Source organism: Panthera onca, chromosome C2 (assembly GCF_046562875.1).
Source record: "Panthera onca isolate mPanOnc1 chromosome C2, mPanOnc1 haplotype 2, whole genome shotgun sequence".
NCBI lineage: Eukaryota > Metazoa > Chordata > Mammalia > Carnivora > Felidae > Panthera > Panthera onca.
In genome coordinates, this window is record NC_138347.1 from 100,445,484 (window position 1) to 100,452,942 (window position 7,459).

The 7,459-nt window shown below is 35.4% G+C and overlaps 1 protein-coding gene across 2 annotated transcripts in view; it reads right to left on the reverse strand.

Annotated features, from left to right (window-relative positions):
- Positions 1–5,954, reverse strand: part of LOC132683338 (uncharacterized) — a 474,926-nt gene extending 468,972 nt beyond the window's left edge. For both annotated transcript variants that reach the window (XR_009612169.3, XM_078432189.2), the window contains exon 1: positions 5,751–5,954. The gene's annotated coding sequence lies outside the window, so the exon portion shown is untranslated. The remainder of the gene's footprint in view (positions 1–5,750) is intronic.
- Positions 5,955–7,459: the final 1,505 nt, after the last annotated feature.

Sequence of the window (7,459 nt, forward strand, 5' to 3'; positions counted from 1 at the left end):
AAAGGAAATATACCAAAGTATTAATAGTAGTTATTTGTGGGTTGAGTAATTATAGATTACTTTTATTTTCTTCTTTGTAGTTTGTTTGGATTTTACACATTTGCTACAAAATTATATGTACTTTTTACAAAGAGAAAAAGTAAACATCATATAAATGAAATGTATAAGTAAAACAAAATAAAAAAGTGCTGTAAAGCAAGCAAAATGAGGCAATGCTATCATTTGCTTCTTTTTACCCCTGAGGTTGTAACAAGAATATATTTCTTATAAGGGTTTCTTTAATTTCTTTTATACCCAACATTATAAAATGCTCAAAGAAAGATAAAGATCCTCTCAGATTACACTCATTATAAGTTTCTCTCTGACCATATCTGGCTTCCGTTAAAATTCTACAAATACAATATCTGCAACAGAAGGCTCTAAAATAAGGGAACAAACTGTTTTTAACTGTGTGGGGTAGTTTCTCACTTACACAGAAATCAGTCTTCCCCAAATAAAACTGCGGTACCCCCATTCTAGCATTTAATACAAGTCTACTCTATCCTGGGCACTATTCTAGCTCTTCTGTTTTCATTATTCTTCCCTCTGTGGCCTTGAGCAAGTAACTTAACCTTTCTGTGCTCCTATTTCCCATATAAAATAGAATGACAGTAGTAACAACTTGATTAAGCATTTTTAATTTGAAGATTAACTCAGTTGATATTTAGAAATCCCACAAGAAAATAATCATAGTATAATAATAATGATGATGATAATAGTAACGATAATAAGTATTATTTTTAACCTTAACAGCCATGTTTAAGGAGCAGGTATATAATTGCCTCAGACAGTTGATAAGGACACTGGGATTGAGAGTTTAAGTTACTTCTCACCTTATGTGTGCCAAGAGTCGAAAGCAACTTTTGCTGACCCCACAGCCCATACGCATCCTTTAAACTATCATGCAACAGACAATATTCATAAAGAGTCACAAACCTATTATAAGCTAGACACAGAAACCGAGCAATATGGGATAAGACTCAGCTGTTGCTTTCAGGCTAGTGAAGGGAGCAGGCAGGTCTTCAAGCGGTAAGTACGATGGCAGGGATGAGAATATGAGGCTGTAATGGCAGAGAGAAAGGTGCTAAGTGTAGCTAGAGAGGTCCGGCAAAGCTACCCGGAAGAAGCAACACTTGAGCAGAGATCTGAAGAATGAGTCAGAGTTAGCCGGGAAGCTGGTAAGGAACAACAATCAGCTGGCATTTGCTCTCTGGAGTTCTGTGCTGGAACTCTGGAGCTGCCAACACTAGCCTCATGCCAGGTGACAAATGATCTGAGTGCCCACAGCCGCAGCTGCCGTTTTATACCCTCTCCCTCCTACTTCCATCGTTAATGATCCTGAGACCAGAAAAGAATACATCTTAGTAACCAAGAGCTCTTCCATTAGCCTTTAGTGCAGAGATACAAGAAACGTTCTTCACTCCTGTTAACAATACAGCTACACGACCTTTATTATTTTCCTCTAGCACTTGCTAAAATAGACATTTGCTGCTACTCACTCTCATTTGTATTCATCTTGGTGGCAGCCTGTTGTATGCTCATAAAGTCCTCATTACAAAAAATACATGATTTTTTGTCCCCCCAGGAACAACTTTAAAGCATGTCAGTGCTCTAAGGTTGCTTAAGGTTAATTCTTGCTGCCAGGAACACTTCCGATCTGCCCTAACTTTCAGCAGTTCTGACTTTGGAATATTCTACCTGCAGTTACACAACACCCCAGAGACACAGGTATGCCAGAGGTATCTCTTCCAGATGTAAATAGCTTTACCAAGTGAAGGCAAGGTTTGTGCCTTTATAGATATCTCTGCATATCAAATATTTCTTTTTAAAAATCTCATTTCAAACAGTCGATTTGAGGAGAAATAACTTTCCCTTTCTGTTGTAGTTTGTCACTCTCAGTTTACAGAGCTTCTGGAAAAATTTCCATTTGCCCCTTAGAAGTCACTGCTACATTTCTAAATCTATTCGAATTTGTGAGGGGAAAAAAGAATTTAATCTTTATATAATTGTCAGGAACTAAACTTCAGTGCTGTTTGTGGCTGGAAGTATGTTTTAAGACTCATGGAAATGGTTGCTTTCCTTTAGGGAGTTTACAGTTTGGTTGGAAAGGCAAAAGAAAAAATGTTAAACCGATTCAGTGGACTGACCAAAGGAAATAGCGACATCAGGACACCAGAGGAAGAAGAAAACTTTTCTCCATGCTAAGAAAGAGGAGTATAATATGGAATCCAGTAGCAGAATATTTTTATTATTTGTGTATATTTCGTATTTGTGTATTTTTCAATGCTTAGCTTTCCAAAGAATAAAGAAAAAGCCTCCAATATATTTTCCAAGGCATTGTACTTTTTGTACTTTCAAAATGATCATTGAAAGGAACTTCTGCCTCTCAAACAAGTTTTTTTTTTTTAACCTTAATTTAAAGAATCTTGACAAACTAGTTCCAATATACGAAGAAAAATCTATTTCAATTGTTATAAGAAACACAACAGTTTTAAGTCAACCACTAGGGGGAAAAATCTGCAGTACACAGTGCAGTATATTTCTCCGAAACGGAACCTCCAGCTTTATTTGGACAAGATATGCTTCCCCTAATCCATCGGTCTCCAGGCCAAACCATGCCCCAGGGCTTACAATAAGGTAAAAATCCTGGGTCACTGTTTCTTCCCATCTCCTCTCCCATGGGTTAAAAATAAAGCATTAACAGCATGTCCAGCAGGATAGAAACCAGAACTGGTGTGAAAATTTGTCATACTGACACGGATGAGAGAAAAAGCCTGACTCTGTGCAGATTAGGTTGAAGTGAATGAAATCCTGCCTCCTTAGTTTAACGAACATATACAAACCCCATCAACATATATTTTCAAACTGAGAAATTCTTCCCTTACGTATTTTTAAATGAATCCTATGAAAGTAAATTAAGATGTATAAATTATCATCACAGAAGAAAGGTCTCTCTTGGGCAAAAGGGGAAACTCCAGGTGTTTGTTTTATCTTTTAATGTTGCTGGTTCAGTGACCCTGTTTATTTGGCTTTTTTATTTGTAAGACACTATATACATTTATTTATAATTTAATCAAGTGAACTACATTTATAATTTCCTGTAAAATGTCTATTTATTTTCATTTAGTATCATCCTTTCAAACAACAATAACAACACAATTCTTCACTAATTTATTTACATGTATCTGTCATTGCCCATAAAAGCTATCAATGTCATTACACAGGGACAGAGAAAAGGACTACCTCCGTGTATGGGGGCTGGGACCCCAAGCATGCTACCTCAGTACCCCCTAAAACCATGGAAACAAAGAGTTAATGACCTCTGAAGTGATAACTGGGCACTCCCAGAAGTAGAAAGAGGCTCTAGAGAGTTTTCCTGTACTAAGTTGCAGATGACCAGATATTAGAAGCATTCATGTAAGGAGGTAAATATATATTTCAGTGTGCAAAGACATCCCTCAAACTCTACAACCATTTGCCTGCATTCGTTTAACGTGTTAATATCCTCTTATGTGTCTACCATAGAGATATGAAAATGAGCTGGTGAATTCTGCCTATTTGTAATTATCCTAGTAACTCCTTTAAAAATGCGAAGGGAAGACTGTTCATGTAAAAGATTAAAAATAGAGGAAGATGAAACATCAATAGTGGCTATTCTAGGGAACTTGCTTTTCATTACCTGAGCCATAGGGGGGATCCGCTGGAACAAGAGTTCCAAAGACTTGGTAAATTTTGAGGATGTTAATCATTGATGAGTAGTAGGGAAACTAAATGTAAATAATATAGAATCCTAGCCGTATCCCCATTCATTCATTCATTCATTCATTTATATAGTAGATACTTTTTTCAAGAAATGTCTAGGTTCTGTGGATATACTATTGAGAAAGACCTCCCTGTCTTGGAACTTATATTTTAATATGGAAAATATACAGTAAGTAAATCATAAAGTTATTGTGAAGCCTTACACTGGCTCTTGCTATTATACACAACACTCAATATTTCTAAAAGAGTACTTAATACCGATATTTTTAAGCAGTGGGAGTGAACTAATGATGAAAATCCAAAATGTTCAGTCTGATGTTCAAGGCCATCTCTAATACTGCCCCTGCCTCCCCCTGTATAATATTATCTCTTACTGCTCACTCCTGAGATCAATGAAGAAAGCAGTAGCCAATACAAACTAACTGCTTGACTGAACATTATCTTTACTCACCAAAATCAATCTTTCCATCCATTCCTTGAGAAGAGTGCCTTATAATGTCAAGTCCCCAAGTCAGATTTCTCCCTCCACTTAAATGCTATACATCTTGGGCATGCCCCTCTCTAATAGCATTTATTTTGATTTCTATTTTACTATATACTCATGTTCATAAAAATGCCCATCCTAGTCATTTATTTGACTGGCAACTTTTTGAGGGCAGGGACTACTTCTAACTTGTCTTGATGTCTCAGGCTATTTGGCATACTGTCTTAAACCATTAGGTCTCAATTCATACTTCTTATGTTGAATTGTGTTGTATTTGCTGTGTTCAATGGCAGGACATAACATTCAGTACCTGATTCATGTACAAATCTGTTACAAGGGAACACATACAAGTTTATAAGTAGCCTAACATTAGTTTTAGAACAATAATACAAAGAGTAAAGCCGTGGCCTGCGTTATTTCCAATGTAGTTCTGAACTTTTGGATCTTTCAGTTTGCTGAGTAGTTTCAAATATAAGCTCCCAGTCAGAACTCTCAAGTTTTCAGACTTTTGTGCATTCCAGCTATAGTAACCTCAAGTCTGGGGAATCTATATTTATATACCTATGCATTCTATTTCCATATAATCACTTCAGCCAATATTTTATGTTCAAAATATAAAAACCAAACTATTCCTCAGGATTTAAAAGTACAACTAAGTGCACAACTGAATGAAACTTGGGAAATTTAACACGTTTAACACTGAAACTATTCAAAGACTTAAACATTCTTTAAATTCAGATTTATTTTTGGCAAGAGATGATCTTCATACTAAGTTATCTAGATAGAAATATTGTGTGAAGGTGTGAAAATCTATCCACATCCAACACATGCATTTTTATAACATAAACAATTCTGCATGTAGGTGACACATATATGTTATTGTCTACACATACACAACACCCATTCACATGGTATATGAGACCATACAAAATGTACATACACAAGATATGTGTTTTTCATCACTAGTGTTTTCATAACTGCACAATATTTTTTTCTGGCCCACAGATATAAAAATCATTCATATTTTATAGGTCTGTTTATGTCTACACCTACAGTAAAAGTAACTTAATATCTAATCCACAGTAGTTAAACAGTTAAATATATATTTTTTTCTATTGCCTCTTGAAAGTCGTATCTGGTAAAATCACATGCTAATATGGTTTAGGTTTACTTTCTTCTTTTTTTTTCTCTAACAAAGAAACAAAAGTATTTTGGTGCCGTTATCATGTGTTTCTTTAGACCATTAGATCATATTTCTATCAATAGACAATGTTCTGCAACGGTTTTATTATATCATGTTGAAAAATGAAAGATTGTGACCTCAAATCCCCATGATCCAGGCAAAAATGAAATGAGTGTATACACATAGGCACAATTCAGGACACAGAACGTTTGGTACACAAAGAATGATCAGACGGGTTCCTACCCAGCACAATTCAAATTCAGTAGTTTCTCTTGCACATACCAGCTCAGCTGCCCACGATCCTTGATGCTTTTAAATACTACAAAGCAATTTACACTCCAACTGCCGCCTGCTTAAGTTCTTCCTTTTGCGCTCAGAAATGGAAATACTTGGACAGTGAGTGATGCCCTGTTGCAGCTGTTTCCCGAGTCCTTCAGCAACCCACCTCTGAGCCGCGCTGGGTTAAGCCCCGCCGCTCCAAGCTCTTTCTCCCCACCAGCAGGCAACTGGTCGGCCGCTGGGCGGAGAGAACGGGCACCAGGGCGCCATCTGGAGGCGCCTGGAGGCAGCCGCAGCAAACTTAGAACAACTGGGTGGAACAAGAATGTCAGCAAATTCTTTGTTAAAATAAGCATACTGTTTATTTACACTTTCATATATATATATGTATATATATACACACATATATATATACACATATATAAGACAAAAATGCAAGAAATCCTCATAAATGTTCTATTTCTTTCATTCTTCACAATACGGTAAAAACTGTGATCTCATTTATGTACAAATAACGAGATGACAAATTAATCTTATTTCTTTTTGACTCAACTCAAATGAAAATAATTAACACTGGCTACTATCAGAAGTTTCTATGATTTCGATATTTAACAAAAACACAGCTTTCCAAAAGAGAAATCTATGCCTCTGAACTAATACAATGCCAGTGTGTTAAACATGCTCTGCTTTTTTAAAAATTACACACATTACCTCTGGAAATGTTTAGTGTGTTCCTTATCAGTGCATTACACTGACTTGAGTATGATAACAAGAAAAAACAGTTTCGATTATAGTTCACTTGATAAAGTGTTCATAGGACTTAAACATTTCAACAAAAGCTCCTCAAATTAATTTCCCACTAAATACCTCCCTAAGCTTCTTTCCCTTAAAGAGGATAATTTGTATACCTGAATGAGATATAAGCTTAATTAATTAATTGAATAGAACACTTAAAGGCTTATCTATTGTGATATGCATTTAGAAATGTGATTATTGAGTGTTTCGTTATTCCCGACAGATCAAAATGAACATGATTGCTATTCCCATCCCCCACTCTACCTCACTCCTATGTCCATCATGCATCAAGATTTGGGATGTCACCTTGTCTTTAAAATTAAAATTTGACTTTGAAACTATTTAATAAGGGATCCATTTATTGCGATCGTACATTTTTCCTGACAAATATGGACCAGAGCTTGATTATATTATGTGGGGCCCTTTTGGGAAACAAAAATTCTTAATCACTTCAATTTCAAATCAGTGTTTGGGAAATTCTGACAGGATAAACATAGAAAAATTATTTCATCAATATTTCATCTCAAATGTTTATTTCTATGTGTTTGATACACAAATATGTCAGCTTTTCAACATATACCATTAAATTCTAAAGAAAAGTAAGATTTTTTTTTAAATAGAGACAGTATGTATCAAATACTCAAACTATATTTTTTGTGAGTTTGTAAAATGTGTGAAAATGTATGTGCTGAAAGGATTAAAAAGAATGGTAACTCTTTATGTCTCTATACCCTCAACTCCTAGCACTATGGAATATGAAAGCGTACGTGTCAACTAACTGATTCCTAAATTATATGACTTATATGTTGCACTATGGTTAGGGTTATATTGAACTTCTTAGAAAGGCAACATGCTCAAATACACAGTTTAAGATTACAAACAGAATAGCATTTGGAAACTTACATATAATAACAAAT